This window comes from Euprymna scolopes, chromosome 1 (assembly GCF_053919585.1).
Source record: "Euprymna scolopes isolate OS-2025 chromosome 1, ASM5391958v1, whole genome shotgun sequence".
Classification (NCBI taxonomy): domain Eukaryota; kingdom Metazoa; phylum Mollusca; class Cephalopoda; order Sepiida; family Sepiolidae; genus Euprymna; species Euprymna scolopes.
The window spans coordinates 97,799,226-97,816,520 of NC_136482.1; the positions used below are offsets into that span (position 1 = coordinate 97,799,226).

The 17,295-nt window shown below is 30.2% G+C and overlaps 2 protein-coding genes across 6 annotated transcripts in view; one reads left to right on the forward strand and one right to left on the reverse strand.

Moving 5' to 3' along the window:
- LOC145255900 (mitochondrial S-adenosylmethionine carrier protein-like) overlaps window positions 1–17,295 on the forward strand; it is a 238,204-nt gene that overhangs the window by 117,690 nt on the left and 103,219 nt on the right. Inside the window, exon 1 of one of the 4 annotated variants that reach the window (XM_080114639.1) lies at window positions 8,594–8,723. The exons of the other annotated variants lie outside the window; for them this stretch is intronic. The gene's annotated coding sequence lies outside the window, so the exon portion shown is untranslated. Of the gene's footprint in view, window positions 1–8,593; window positions 8,724–17,295 lie in introns of those variants that run through there. 4 annotated transcript variants of the gene reach the window in all.
- LOC145256282 (uncharacterized) overlaps window positions 1–17,295 on the reverse strand; it is a 99,954-nt gene that overhangs the window by 21,344 nt on the left and 61,315 nt on the right. The window lies entirely within an intron of this gene.

Consider the following 17,295-nt stretch of genomic DNA (forward strand, 5'->3'; position numbering starts at 1 on the left):
AAATTTTAATTGGCAAAACTCATAAGCATAAAATATATATTTTCTAATTTCATCTTTTTTTTTTTACATAATCTGGTTTGATGTTTTCCTAAATATTCAAATCACTATATTTTGCTGCTTAATATTAAATACAGCAAATGAGTTATTTTTATGCATCAAACAATTACATTTTCTCATTCATCCAAACTAATCACTGAACATCAATTTCATATTTTCTTCACTAAAATATTACTATGCTTGATGTCATCAAGTAGAGCGGATCATTTTTTTTTACATTTGTTTACACATTTTTTACAAATGTTTTTGAGAGTCCATACAAAGTTATAAGTGTTCAACATTTTTTTTCATTTGAATATATTTTGTCTAAGATTCTTAGCCTATGTCATTGCATACCAATTTGTTTCTTGAAAGTTAAGTTCACTGTAAAAACATCTGATACACCAAAATCCCTGATACCTGTTTCTTATAAGCGCCAAATAACTATCACTATTTCGATTTGTGTTTCATGAGAACAATTCAATATTGATACATTATAAGAAACATTTCCAGTGCTTTTCTCTTTTTAGCAATAGTTGGTTGATAATTAGAGGACACAACTAACCCTATACTATGCTTTACTTTGTTTTGTATATATATTTTGTATTGTGTGAAATTAACAAAGATTCATATGCAGGAATCTGTTGATACATTCCAAGAATCCCAATGCGACCAACAAACTTGAAAGACTACAATTTCTTTTTACTATGACCAATAAGAAAGCTCAAGGACTAAGTTGTTGGACTCATCCTGATCACCATTTTAAATTATTGTTAACAGTAAGTTTAACATTTTAAGTACAGAATAATATTCCTTTTGATATTTATAAATTACTATTTTCTGTGACAGATGTTACTTTTTCAATATTGATTGTACCCTCTTTTGTGTTTTTAAATTTTGCATACAATAATATTAAGTACACCATACCAAGACCACTATTTGAGCATCTAATAAACTGCCTACCAAGACCAATGTTTTCAAGTGACAATGGAGAGTATTCATGTTATGTTTCACATTTTTATGTTTTGAAATATTTTGCTGCTTAATATCAAATTCAGCAGATGTTTACTTTGTTTTGTGTATATACTTTATATTAGGTAGAATAAACAAAACTTAATTTCGCTACCATCATTATTTGTAGTGACATGCACTGTTAACATAAATAAAATCAATGGTGACAATCCCTGATACCTGTTTCGTATAAGCACCAAATAACTATGATAATGTGTTATTGTTGATACATTATAATAAACATTTCCATTGACTGGTCGTTTGCTTAGCTTAGGTTTACATCATTTTTTCACAATGTTTCTCTACTTGCTTTCAGCATGAGAGCAGATCATATTCTGCACATGTTTCATGCATATCACAAAAACTTATAATATTTGATCAACATTTGACTAACAATTTTACAAAAAAGACCTACCACCTTAAGGGGGGTAAAGGTAAGGCTCCCCACATAACCATAAAAGAAAGCCGCCCCCCCCCATACAGTGGGAAAGAGCTCCCTTCCCATTCTGGGGCAGAGAAGGGGCAAGGAAAACTCTTAAACATAAATGGTCAACGGAGGGTATACACCCTGGGAAACTAAAAGTCTATATGGAATCTGCATAAATTAAAATATCCTGTTTAAGCGTATTGTATGACAGGGAGGGAAGGTCAACAGGTGGAAGAAAAATGGTCTACGCAGAGCATACCGCCTGACAAGCTAAAATCGCCTTTTTATATACGGCAGACAATCAGACTCTGATTGCCTGGACGGCGGGCTGAGCAATGAATGTGGAAGCCGGGGAACTTCTCTCAGAAGGAGGATGGGAGGCCCAGGGAGCCTTCGCTCTCCTCCTAAAAGAGGGATATCCTCTTACTCCCTTTGGAAAGAGATCAACCTTACACAAAACAAAAAATATGGGAAGAGAAGCCTTCCCGGGCCCCCCTCCCCCTTCTGGGAGGAGAAGTTCCCTGGCTCCAACCTTTTTTTTGGGGGGGGGCCTAAGCCTGTCCTCCAGGCAACCAAATGAAAAAGAAATTTACCCATCCCACCTTTGTAGGAAGTGTGCTCAGCCCACCTTCTGAGCCACTGTGAAAGTTTCCTTCCACCAAAAGGGAAGGGAACGAGGAAGGAAAAGTCTCTGAGAATCTTCATGCAATTTCTTTGACAAAGAAACTGTTTTCACTTGATTCCACACAAAATTTTTATTGCTTTTTCATCTATTGTCTTATATTAGGATTTCTTTATGCATGTTATTTTATTTAAGAGTACTAAATAGCTTTTCAGTTTCTTGAGACTCTTTCAACTGTCTGGATTCTGCAGCAACGTTGTGGAGTGATATGTAAAACATAAATTGGTACTTTATAACAATAGGTATGTAGAATTCTAACTCGCCAGTGTTGATCGTTTCAATTATTTACAAATTCACCAGGTCCTGGATATGACCATAAACTGTATCCAAACATGGGGCTTTGTGAAGTGTGAAGCCACCATTTAATTGCTATTGCTACCAGGTCCACTCTGATCTGGAGTAGTAGTACCTGTTAGGGTCCCAATTATGAGTTAAATAGAAACCAACATTAAATAAACAAATATATTCTAGGAAAAAAAAATGTCACTAGATTGGGCATGAAATAACCTGATATAGTGTTGATATGTCATAAAACAAAATGAACCAACAAATTCACCAATCGACACAATATCAACAAATGTATCTTTCTTTTCCTTATTCTGTGCTTATTTCTTGGTACTAAGCTTATCATTAACTAACCCTGACATTTCTTTTACTTTGTTTTGTGTATATATTTTATTTTGTGTAGAATAACCAAAAAGACATTTAGCTACCACATTTGCAGCGAAATGTTAGCATACATAAAATCACTGGTGACAACCCATGATGTTTTTTCTTATGAACACGAAATAACCAACACGCTTTCCATTGGTTTTTCATGATAACAATTTAATATTGATAAATTATAATAAACATGTCCATTACTTTTCTTTTTTTATCAATAAATATACTTGGTTGATAATTAGAGAACACAATGTTTATTGTAATAAAACTTGTGATCTATAACATCCAATTCTAAAAATTAAACTTTCCTTTCTCAATTGAAACAAACAACATACCCCACACTATGTTCCTAAAAATGAGGATTTTACTATTGCGTTTACATAATTTTTTAGCTATGTTTCTCTTACTTTCAGCATGAGATCATTTTCTACACGTGTTTCATGCATACCACACAAACATTTTACCTCTGACATTTTTAATTTTTTTCCAATTTCCTTTCACCATGAACATTATCATTAGTACAGTTTTCATTTAAAATGAAGCTGTACATGGTTACTATTACTTGGAAAGCAGATCTAAAAAAAAAAAAAAATATCTGTTTTCACTTTGAAAATTTACGATTTATAGATCTCGGATTTGGCCCTTCTTCACCTTTTATCTTACATTTGTAAATATTGTATATATAAACTTTTTTCTTATTTCTCCAATGTTATTTCTTTCATGCAATTTCATAATCCACCAACATTGTATAAGATTCAATTCCATTTGACACTTGAAAACAACTTTTTATATAGTAAACAGCATTTATTTCTTTTCAGACATATTCTTATTTTATTTTATTTCCAGTACTATGTTTTATTTCATTTTGTGGACACTCATTTAACTCTCTGGGATGCTGCAGGGAACATGTAGAGTGATATATCAAACAAGAAGTGGTACTTTATGACAATAGGTATCTAGGATTTACACATACCAGTGTTGATAGTTTGAAATATTTACAGACTAACATTTTACACAATATAAACACATGTACCTTTTTTTTCTTTTCCTTTGCTTATTTCTCGAACCTAAACTTATCATTAACTAACCCGTAACTTTGTTTACTTTGTTTTGCGTATATATTTTATATTGGGTAGAATTAACAAAACTTAATTTCGCTACCATCATTATTTTTAGTGACATGCACTGTTAACATCAATAAAATCACTGGTGACAATACTTGATACCTGTTTCGTATAAGCACCAAATAACTATCACTATTTCGATTTGCTTTTTCATGATAATATGTTCATCTTGATACATTATAATAAACATTTCCATTCACTGGTCGTTTGCTTAGCTTAGCTTTACATCATTTTTTCACAATGTTTCTCTACTTGCTTTCAGCATGAGAGCAGATCATATTCTAAACGTTTCATGCATATCACACAAACTTATAATATTTGATCAACATTTGACTAACAATTTTTTGCCAATTTCCTTCAACATTCTCATTACCATTACTACAGTTTACATTTTGTCGTTAAAATGAAGCTGTACATGTTTCCTATTACTTGGAAACCAGATTTGTAAAAATCCCATTTTTTTTTCACTCTGAGAATTTTCATTATATTTCTTTGACAAACGATTTATTTTCAATGAACTTCAGCACATGATTGTTACTGCTTTTCCCCCTTTTGTCTTATATTTGTTTTTCTTCATGCCAAATATTTTATATATCAATTTTTTGCTAATTTCTTAAATTTTATTTCTTTAATTCTTAGTCCACCAATATAGTATAAGTTTCAATTGCATTGAACGCAATGTTTTAGATAGTAAACATCAGCATATTTCACTTTTCAAGCACTTTTTCATTTTATTTCAAATACTATGTTTTATTTCATTTTGTTGACACTCATTTACCTCTCTGGGGTGCTACAAGGAACATGTAGATTGATATACCAAACATGAATTGGTGCTTTATAACAATAGGTATCTATAATTTTGCTTAATTCTCTAACCTAAACTTATCATTAACTAACCGTAAATTATGTTTTAGTTTTGTGTATATATTTTATATTGTGAAGAATAAACAAAAATTCATTTCACCACCACATTTGCACTGTTAGCATACACAAATATCACTGGTTACAATCATTGGTAGCTGTTTTTTAAAAACACCAAATAACATTCACGCTTTCCATTGGTTTTTCATGATAACAATTTAATATTGATAAATTATAATAAACATGTCCATTACATTCTCTTTTTATCAATAAATATACTTGGTTGATAATTAAAGAACACAATGTTTATTGTAATAAAACTTGTGATCTATAACATCGAATTGTATAAATTAAAGTTTCCTTTCTCAATTGAAACAAACAACATATCCCACACTAAAAATGAGGATTTTACTATTGCCTTTTAGATAATTTTTTAACAATGTTTCTCTTCTTACTTTCAGCATCAGAAAATATAATTTTCTACACGTGTTTCATGCATACCACACAAACGTATATGTGACCAACATTTTACCTCTGATACATTTTTTTCCAATTTCCTTTCACCATTGTCATTATCATTAGTACAGTTTTCGTTTTGTCTTTAAAATGAAGTTGTACATGTTTCTTAATACTTCGAAACCAAATATATCAAAAAATAATTTTTTTCACTTACAAAATTTTCATGATATTTCTTTGACAATCATATTTGTTTTTAATTGAATTCAGCATATGATTCTTACTGCTTTATCACCTTTTATCTTATATTTCTTTTTCTTCATGCCAAATATTTTAAATATCAAATTTTTGCTCATTTCTTAACTTGAATTAAAAAAATGGATTTTTTTATTCCACCAATATTGTATAAGGCTCAATTCCATTGAACACAGTGTTTTATATAGTAAACATCAGCATTTGTTTCTATTTTATTTCAAATACTGTTTCATTTCACTTTCTCGATAATCATTTACATCTTTGGGGTGCAACAGGGAACATGTAGAGTGATATATCAAACATGAATTGGAACTTTATAACGATAGGTATCTAGAATTTCCACATACCAGTGTGGATAGTTTTAAATATTTACAAACTTACAATTTACACACTATAAACAAATGTATCTTTTTTTCTTTTCTTTGCTTATTTCTCGAACCTAAACTTATCATTAACTAAACCTAAACTTTGTTTACTGCATTTTGTGTATATATTTTATAATGGGTGAAATAAACAAAACTTAATTTGGCTAATATCATTTGTAGTGGCATGCACTATTGACATATATAAAATCACAGGTGACAATCCTTAATTCCAGTTTCGTATAAGCACAAAATATCTATCATTATTTCGATTTGTTGTTCATGATAAAAATTTAATATTGATACATTGTAATAAACATTTCCATTGCTTTTATCTTTTTATCAATACATATACTTGGTTGATAATTAGAGGACACAACTAACCCTATACTTTGCTTTACTTTGTTTTGTATATATATTTTGTATTGTGTGGAATTAACAAAGATTCATATGCAGGAATCTGTTGATACATTCCAAGAATCCCAATGCGACCAACAAACTTGAAAGACTACAATTTCTTTTTACTATGACCAATAAGAAAGCTCAAGGACTAAGTTGTTGGACTCATCCGTATCACCATTTTAAATTATTGTTAACAGTAAGTTTAACATTTTAAGTACAGAATAATATTTCTTTTGACATTTATAAATTACTATTTTCTGTGACAGATGTTACTTTTTCAATATTGATTGTACCCTCTTTTGTGTTTTTAAATTTTGCATACAATAATATTAAGCACACCATACCAAGACCACAATTTCAGTATCTAATAAACTTCCTACCAAGGTCAATGTTTTCAAGTGACAACGGAGAGTATTCATGTTATGTTTCACATTTTTATGTTTTGAAATATTTTGCTGCTTAATATCAAATTCAGCAGATGAGTTCTTTCTTATGCATCAAACAATTACATTTTCTGATATTCATTCAAACTAATTATTGAAAATCAATTTCATATTTTCTTTACTAAAATATTACTATGCTTGATTTCATCAAGTGGTGCGAATCTGTTTTTTACACTAACAATGTGCACATTTTTTGAAGAATAAAGTTTTTTGTTTTTAAGGTGGTGAAGGTGATCCGGGGAGTGTTTTTTTTTTTTTTTTTCCAAAAAAGGTACTTTTTACGAATGGGTATCCAAGAAACATTCAGTATTTTGTCAGAAATTAAGATTTTCATTGACGACTCTCAATACTATCAGAAATGACCAATCTACACAATACAAACTAACTGTTTTGTTGGCTTTTTATTCTAACTCCAAACTAACCCATAACTACATATTGCTTTTATTTTGCAAATTTGATTTCCTTTAGTTTATATTGTGTAGCTGAATCAGAAATTGATTTAACTTTTGTCATTTGTAATTAACATGCTTTCAGCGCAATTACTATAGTGTAATCACACATGATATACCAAAATAAAAACACTTCAGATAAAGTCTTCTTACATAGAATTCAGTTTCTTACATGACATCTGATGAAGTCAGTACAAACGTTACAAACTAATACTTGAAAAACAATTTGACATTTACTGTACTACAATATCATATTTGTATAGAAGTAGAAATCTGGATACCTATTCTGATACCTAATAAAAGAAAGGACACACTAAATAGAGATTAGCTGGTTTCCCGGCATAGCCCAGGATGTAATAAAGATTGACTGAAATACATGTTCTAGCTGGTTTCTAGGCGTTGCCAGGGATGTAATATAGACACATTATGTTGTATATTACCTGTTCTCTTCTCCCTAAGGTAAAACAATTTCATATACATGCTGTAAATTACCTACGCTAGGGATAAAACATGAACAATACCAGTCCTAGGGTAGATAAAACAAATAATACATAGAGATGAAAGATTCCTCTCCCCTAAGAATAAAACATATATTCAATATCTGCTTTTGTTTTTTCATTGTTTATACGGTCCCGAGCAACGCCGGGTAGCCCTGCTAGTCTTCTATATATATAAATCCCAAATGTCTGTGAGTTTGTATGTTTGTATGTAACGCTAAAACTTTTGAAAGACACAACCAGACTTGATAAATTTGGTATCATATCGAAGCCCCGTGTCCCGGATGACAAATATCGAAATTTCACGTCAAACGGACGAGGAGAAAGGGGTAAACGTATCAGTTATCTCCAAGGGGGTCCCAAAAAAAACTGTCATTGTAATGCTTTTTATTACGTAATTCTTGAATGATCCAATGTAATTAATACGTAAAAAAAAAAAAGCTTAGTCATGTCACGTGACGTGACGTCAACGTCCACTAATGGCGAACAATTGTTAATAAAAAAATCTTTCTCCGATACTTTTGCATTTTTCTCTTCGGCTCAGTTATATCTTTTTTTTTACTTTATGCCAATGTTTCCATCGTTATTACCTGGTTAAAAATATTATTTATACAAGAGTTTTAACGAAAAATGTCAGGAAAAAATGTACGGGAATAAAAAAATTCACCTTTCAAAATATTAGACGATTATAAAAATATCGTAATATTTATGTAATGTAAAATAATTAGCCATTTTGTATATTACCACGTGACCTCATACCTCTTAAGCTGGAAGGGGGGGGGGAGTAAAACCAACACCGTCTCTCTCTCTCTCACACTTACTCTCTCTCTCTCTCACTTTCTCTATCACCCTCTTTCTATTTTTCTATTCGTTTAAAAACGCTTAGTCATGTCACGTGACGTGACGTCACGGTTTGGTTACTATGGAAACACTTACTTTTTGTGCTGCTTCGAAAAGGAACAAAATTCAACATACACCGCTTCCTCTTCCCTCCCTCCCTCTCTCTCTCTCTCACACACACACACACACTTTCTTCGGTGTGTTTTTGTTGTTACGTACGTATTTTTTTATATTTTTATCTCAGTAATTTTTATTATATTTAATAGCATTTTCTTTTTTTTTTTTTCATGGGAAATTATTTTTCTATTCGTTTTAAGAAAATGCTATTAAAAAATAAAAATGCGATAAATTCTGGCAACAGTTATTTATTTATGCTATTCGCAGCCGGCCGGAAGAAACGCGCATAGACATTTTGTAAACATTGTTTTTAAAAAATAAAAAATAATACTTCTATTATGTTTTAAACGACTGTAATAGTTTATTTTGGAAGTATAAAAAAAAGTCCATTAATTTGAACTTAAAGCCTGTTTGAATAAAACTTATATAAAAAAAAACCGTCACTTCCGGCAAATGGCTATGTAAACAACTGGTGACATTTTTCGAATACATCGGTAAACACTGTATGTTTTTCGAGCTGAATAAATATGTTACAGTGATTAAAAACACAAAAAATATATCCAGTTGGATAGAAAAGTAACTTATCTTGCCTTTCCTAACATTTATTTGTTATATATTTGTCTTTTGACCGTCCACTAATGGCGAGTTTTTTTTTTTTTTTTAAATAAAACAACAGTCCATCACATGTCAATATAAAAATTCTCTTTTTGTTTGATAAAAAGAATAAACAGTTAATAGATACAACAAAAAAGTCCATTAAGTTCAACAAACTAAACTCTTTTATTTATAATAAAACTCTTCGACAGTTTAAATGCTTTCAAAATCCTATGTAAGTATATCGTTTTTACTGTACACAGATTCGAAAAAGTTGTCATCAAACAAATATATGACAGAGTTGAATAAATATGTTACATTGATTAAAAACACTTCTTATTAGCATTTTCTTTTTATATGACAACGTTAATGTTCATGAATCTCTCTTTTAATCATTTTTATCGACTATCAGCCAAATAACCGGGGTCTAAAATTTGGGAAATTATTTTTCTATTCATTTAAAGAATATGCTATTAAAAAAGAAAAAGTCGATAAAAGTTAGACATAAACAGTAAAAAAATAGAAGATATTATTATTAAATAACAATAATTATTAAAAATAAATATTAACATTTACAATAATAAAATGAGTTAGTATTAAAAATAATTATTAAAATAAAAATGAGTTTATTATTAAAAATACATATTAATATTCAAATAAAATTGTTTTTATTATTAAAAATAAATATTAATATTTAAAGTAGAATAAAATGTGTTTATTATTATAAATAAATATTAATATTTAAAATAATATGTGTTTATTATTAAAAATAAATATTAATATTTAAAATAATATAATGTGTTTATTATTACAAATAAATATTAATATTAAAATAAAATGTGTTTATTATTAAAAATAAATATTAAGGAAGGTCAACAGGTGGAGGAAAAATAGTCAATGCAGGTCATACCACCTGACCAGCTAAAATCGCCTTTTTATATAAGGCAGACAGTCAGACTATTTGCCTTGAGGGCGGGCTAAGCCCTCCTACCCCCCCCCCACCCCAAAGCTGAGAGCTGGGGAAACTTCTCTCAGAAGGGGTATGGGAGGACAGGGAGACCTTCCCTCTTTCAACTAAGAGATAGATATCCTTTTGTATGGTTGATTGACCCCCCCCCCTGTCGGTTCTGCTTACTCCATTCCGAAAGAGATCAACCTTACACAAAAAAAAAAAGATATTTTTGTTTTTGTGTTTTAGGTGGTGAAGGTGATCTGGGGAGTGTTTTTTTTTTTCACAAAAAAGGTACTTTTTACGAATGGGTATCCAAGAAAATTACAGTATTTTGTCAGAAATTAAGATTTTCATTGACCACTCTCAATACTATCAGAAATGAACAAAGTTAATTAAACAGTCTACACAATATAAACTAACTGTTTTGTTGGCTTTTTATTCTAACTCCAAACTAACCCATAACTACATTTTTCTTTTATTTTGCAAATTTTATTTCCTTTAGTTTATATTGTGTAGCTGAATCAGAAATTGATTTATCTTTTGTCATTTGTAGTTAACATGCTATCAGCGCAATTACTACAGTGTAATCACACATGATCTACCAAAATAAAAACACTTCAGATAAAGTCTTAAATAGAATTCAGTTCCTTACATGACATCTGATGAAGTCAGTACAAACGTTACAAACTAATACTTGAAAAACAATTTGACATTTACTGTACTACAATATCACATTTGTATAGAAGTAGAAATCTGGATACCTATTCTGATACCTAATAAAAGAAAGGACACTCTTTGGGGCGGATTTTGATGAAATAAACATTGAAATAATTTAAGAATTTTACCAAAATAAAATTACTTGGTAATCACCCAATTTCTGCCACAAAATTTTAATTGGCAAAACTCATAAGCATAAAATATATATTTTCTAATTTCATCTTTTTTTTTTTACATAATCTGGTTTGATGTTTTCCTAAATATTCAAATCACTATATTTTGCTGCTTAATATTAAATACAGCAAATGAGTTATTTTTATGCATCAAACAATTACATTTTCTCATTCATCCAAACTAATCACTGAACATCAATTTCATATTGTCTTCACTAAAATATTACTGTGCTTGATGTCATCAAGTAGAGCGGATCATTTTTTTTTACATTTGTTTACACATTTTTTACAAATGTTTTTGAGAGTCCATACAAAGTTATAAGTGTTCAACATTTTTTTTCATTTGAATATATTTTGTCTAAGATTCTTAGCCTATGTCATTGCATACCAATTTGTTTCTTGAAAGTTAAGTTCACTGTAAAAACATCTGATACACCAAAATCCCTGATACCTGTTTCTTATAAGCGCCAAATAACTATCACTATTTCGATTTGTGTTTCATGAGAACAATTCAATATTGATACATTATAAGAAACATTTCCAGTGCTTTTCTCTTTTTAGCAATAGTTGGTTGATAATTAGAGGACACAACTAACCCTATACTATGCTTTACTTTGTTTTGTATATATATTTTGTATTGTGTGGAATTAACAAAGATTCATATGCAGTAATCTGTTGATACATTCCAAGAATCCCAATGCGACCAACACACTTGAAAGACTACAATTTCTTTTTACTATGACCAATAAGAAAGCTCAAGGACTAAGTTGTTGGACTCATCCTGATCACCATTTTAAATTATTGTTAACAGTAAGTTTAACATTTTAAGTACAGAATAATATTCCTTTTGATATTTATAAATTACTATTTTCTGTGACAGATGTTACTTTTTCAATATTGATTGTACCCTCTTTTGTGTTTTTAAATTTTGCATACAATAATATTAAGCACACCATACCAAGACCACTATTTCAGTATCTAATAAACTGCCTACCAAGACCAATGTTTTCAAGTGACAATGGAGAGTATTCATGTTATGTTTCACATTTTTATGTTTTAAAATATTTTGCTGCTTAATATTCAGCAGATGTTTACTTTGTTTTGTGTATATACTTTATATTAGGTAGAATAAACAAAACTTAATTTCGCTACCATCATTATTTGTAGTGACATGCACTGTTAACATAAATAAAATCACTGGTGACAATCCCTGATACCTGTTTCGTATAAGCACCAAATAACTATGATAATGTGTTATTGTTGATACATTATAATAAACATTTCCATTGACTGGTCGTTTGCTTAGCTTAGGTTTACATCATTTTTTCACAATGTTTCTCTACTTGCTTTCAGCATGAGAGCAGATCATATTCTGCACATGTTTCATGCATATCACAAAAACTTATAATATTTGATCAACATTTAACTAACAATTTTACAAAAAAGACCTACCACCTTAAGGGGGGTAAAGGTAAGGCTCCCCACATAACCATAAAAGAAAGCCGCCCCCCCCCCCATACAGTGGGAAAGAGCTCCCTTCCCATTCTGGGGCAGAGAAGGGGCAAGGAAAACTCTTAAACATAAATGGTCAACGGAGGGTATACACCCTGGGAAACTAAAAGTCTATATGGAATCTGCATAAATTAAAATATCCTGTTTAAGCGTATTGTATGACAGGGAGGGAAGGTCAACAGGTGGAAGAAAAATGGTCTACGCAGAGCATACCGCCTGACAAGCTAAAATCGCCTTTTTATATACGGCAGACAATCAGACTCTGATTGCCTGGACGGCGGGCTGAGCAATGAATGTGGAAGCCGGGGAACTTCTCTCAGAAGGAGGATGGGAGGCCCAGGGAGCCTTCGCTCTCCTCCTAAGAGAGGGATATCCTCTTACTCCCTTTGGAAAGAGATCAACCTTACACAAAACAAAAAATATGGGAAGAGAAGCCTTCCCGGGCCCCCCTCCCCCTTCTGGGAGGAGAAGTTCCCTGGCTCCAACGTTTTTTTTTTTGGGGGGGGGCCTAAGCCTGTCCTCCAGGCAACCAAATGAAAAAGAAATTTACCCATCCCACCTTTGTAGGAAGTGTGCTCAGCCCACCTTCTGAGCCACTGTGAAAGTTTCCTTCCACCAAAAGGGAAGGGAACAGGGAAGGAAAAGTCTCTGAGAATCTTCATGCAATTTCTTTGACAAAGAAACTGTTTTCACTTGATTCCACACAAAATTTTTATTGCTTTTTCATCTATTGTCTTATATTAGGATTTCTTTATGCATGTTATTTTATTTAAGAGTACTAAATAGCTTTTCAGTTTCTTGAGACTCTTTCAACTGTCTGGATTCTGCAGCAACGTTGTGGAGTGATATGTAAAACATAAATTGGTACTTTATAACAATAGGTATGTAGAATTCTAACTCGCCAGTGTTGATCGTTTCAATTATTTACAAATTCACCAGGTCCTGGATATGACCATAAACTGTATCCAAACATGGGGCTTTGTGAAGTGTGAAGCCACCATTTAATTGCTATTGCTACCAGGTCCACTCTGATCTGGAGTAGTAGTACCTGTTAGGGTCCCAATTATGAGTTAAATAGAAACCAACATTAAATAAACAAATATATTCTAGGAAAAAAAAATGTCACTAGATTGGGCATGATATAGTGTTGATATGTCATAAAACAAAATGAACCAACAAATTCACCAATCGACACAATATCAACAAATGTATCTTTCTTTTCCTTATTCTGTGCTTATTTCTTGGTACTAAGCTTATCATTAACTAACCCTGACATTTCTTTTACTTTGTTTTGTGTATATATTTTATTTTGTGTAGAATAACCAAAAAGACATTTAGCTACCACATTTGCAGCGAAATGTTAGCATACATAAAATCACTGGTGACAACCCATGATGTTTTTTCTTATGAACACGAAATAACCAACACGCTTTCCATTGGTTTTTCATGATAACAATTTAATATTGATAAATTATAATAAACATGTCCATTACTTTTCTTTTTTTATCAATAAATATACTTGGTTGATAATTAGAGAACACAATGTTTATTGTAATAAAACTTGTGATCTATAACATCCAATTCTAAAAATTAAACTTTCCTTTCTCAATTGAAACAAACAACATACCCCACACTATGTTCCTAAAAATGAGGATTTTACTATTGCGTTTACATAATTTTTTAGCTATGTTTCTCTTACTTTCAGCATGAGATCATTTTCTACACGTGTTTCATGCATACCACACAAACATTTTACCTCTGACATTTTTAATTTTTTTCCAATTTCCTTTCACCATGAACATTATCATTAGTACAGTTTTCATTTAAAATGAAGCTGTACATGGTTACTATTACTTGGAAAGCAGATATAAAAAAAAAAAAAATAACTGTTTTCACTTTGAAAATTTACGATTTATAGATCTCGGATTTGGCCCTTCTTCACCTTTTATCTTACATTTGTAAATATTGTATATATAAACTTTTTTCTTATTTCTCCAATGTTATTTCATTCATGCAATTTCATAATCCACCAACATTGTATAAGATTCAATTCCATTTGACACTTGAAAACAACTTTTTATATAGTAAACAGCATTTATTTCTTTTCAGACATATTCTTATTTTATTTTATTTCCAGTACTATGTTATATTTCATTTTGTGGACACTCATTTAACTCTCTGGGATGCTGCAGGGAACATGTAGAGTGATATATCAAACAAGAAGTGGTACTTTATGACAATAGGTATCTAGGATTTACACATACCAGTGTTGATAGTTTGAAATATTTACAGACTAACATTTTACACAATATAAACACATGTACCTTTTTTTTTTCTTTTCCTTTGCTTATTTCTCGAACCTAAACTTATCATTAACTAACCCGTAACTTTGTTTACTTTGTTTTGCGTATATATTTTATATTGGGTAGAATTAACAAAACTTAATTTCGCTACCATCATTATTTTTAGTGACATGCACTGTTAACATCAATAAAATCACTGGTGACAATACTTGATACCTGTTTCGTATAAGCACCAAATAACTATCACTATTTCGATTTGCTTTTTCATGATAATATGTTCATCTTGATACATTATAATAAACATTTCCATTCACTGGTCGTTTGCTTAGCTTAGCTTTACATCATTTTTTCACAATGTTTCTCTACTTGCTTTCAGCATGAGAGCAGATCATATTCTGCACATGTTTCATGCATATCACAAAAACTTATAATATTTGATCAACATTTGACTAACAATTTTTTGCCAATTTCCTTCAACATTCTCATTACCATTACTACAGTTTACATTTTGTCGTTAAAATGAAGCTGTACATGTTTCCTATTACTTGGAAACCAGATTTGTAAAAATCCCATTTTTTTTTCACTCTAAGAATTTTCATTATATTTCTTTGACAAACGATTTATTTTCAATGAACTTCAGCACATGATTGTTACTGCTTTTTCCCCTTTTGTCTTATATTTGTTTTTCTTCATGCCAAATATTTTATATATCAATTTTTTGCTAATTTCTTAAATTTTATTTCTTTAATTCTTAGTCCACCAATATAGTATAAGTTTCAATTGCATTGAACGCAATGTTTTAGATAGTAAACATCAGCATATTTCACTTTTCAAGCACTTTTTCATTTTATTTCAAATACTATGTTTTATTTCATTTTGTTGACACTCATTTACCTCTCTGGGGTGCTACAAGGAACATGTAGATTGATATACCAAACATGAATTGGTGCTTTATAACAATAGGTATCTTTAATTTTGCTTATTTCTCTAACCTAAACTTATCATTAACTAACCGTAAATTATGTTTTAGTTTTGTGTATATATTTTATATTGTGAAGAATAAACAAAAATTCATTTCACCACCACATTTGCACTGTTAGCATACACAAATATCACTGGTTACAATCATTGGTAGCTGTTTTTTAAAAACACCAAATAACATTCACGCTTTCCATTGGTTTTTCATGATAACAATTTAATATTGATAAATTATAATAAACATGTCCATTACATTCTCTTTTTATCAATAAATATACTTGGTTGATAATTAAAGAACACAATGTTTATTGTAATAAAACTTGTGATCTATAACATCGAATTGTATAAATTAAAGTTTCCTTTCTCAATTGAAACAAACAACATATCCCACACTAAAAATGAGGATTTTACTATTGCCTTTTAGATCATTTTTTAACAATGTTTCTCTTCTTACTTTCAGCATCAGAAAATATAATTTTCTACACGTGTTTCATGCATACCACACAAACGTATATGTGACCAACATTTTACCTCTGATACATTTTTTTCCAATTTCCTTTCACCATTGTCATTATCATTAGTACAGTTTTCGTTTTGTCTTTAAAATGAAGTTGTACATGTTTCTTAATACTTCGAAACCAAATATATCAAAAAATAATTTTTTTCACTTACAAAATTTTCATGATATTTCTTTGACAATCATATTTGTTTTTAATTGAATTCAGCATATGATTCTTACTGCTTTATCACCTTTTATCTTATATTTCTTTTTCTTCATGCCAAATATTTTAAATATCAAATTTTTGCTCATTTCTTAAATTGAATTAAAAAAATGGATTTTTTTATTCCACCAATATTGTATAAGGCTCAATTCCATTGAACACAGTGTTTTATATAGTAAACATCAGCATTTGTTTCTATTTTATTTCAAAAACTGTTTATTTCACTTTCTCGATAATCATTTACATCTTTGGGGTGCAACAGGGAACATGTAGAGTGATATATCAAACATGAATTGGAACTTTATAACAATAGGTATCTAGAATTTCCACATACCAGTGTGGATAGTTTTAAATATTTACAAACTTACAATTTACACACTATAAACAAATGTATCTTTTTTTCTTTTCTTTGCTTATTTCTCGAACCTAAACTTATCATTAACTAAACATAAACTTTGTTTACTGCATTTTGTGTATATATTTTATAATGGGTGAAATAAACAAAACTTAATTTGGCTAATATCATTTGTAGTGGCATGCACTATTGACATATATAAAATCACAGGTGACAATCCTTGATTCCAGTTTCGTATAAGCACAAAATATCTATCATTATTTCGATTTGTTGTTCATGATAAAAATTTAATATTGATACATTGTAATAAACGTTTCCATTGCTTTTATCTTTTTATCAATACATATACTTGGTCGATAATTAG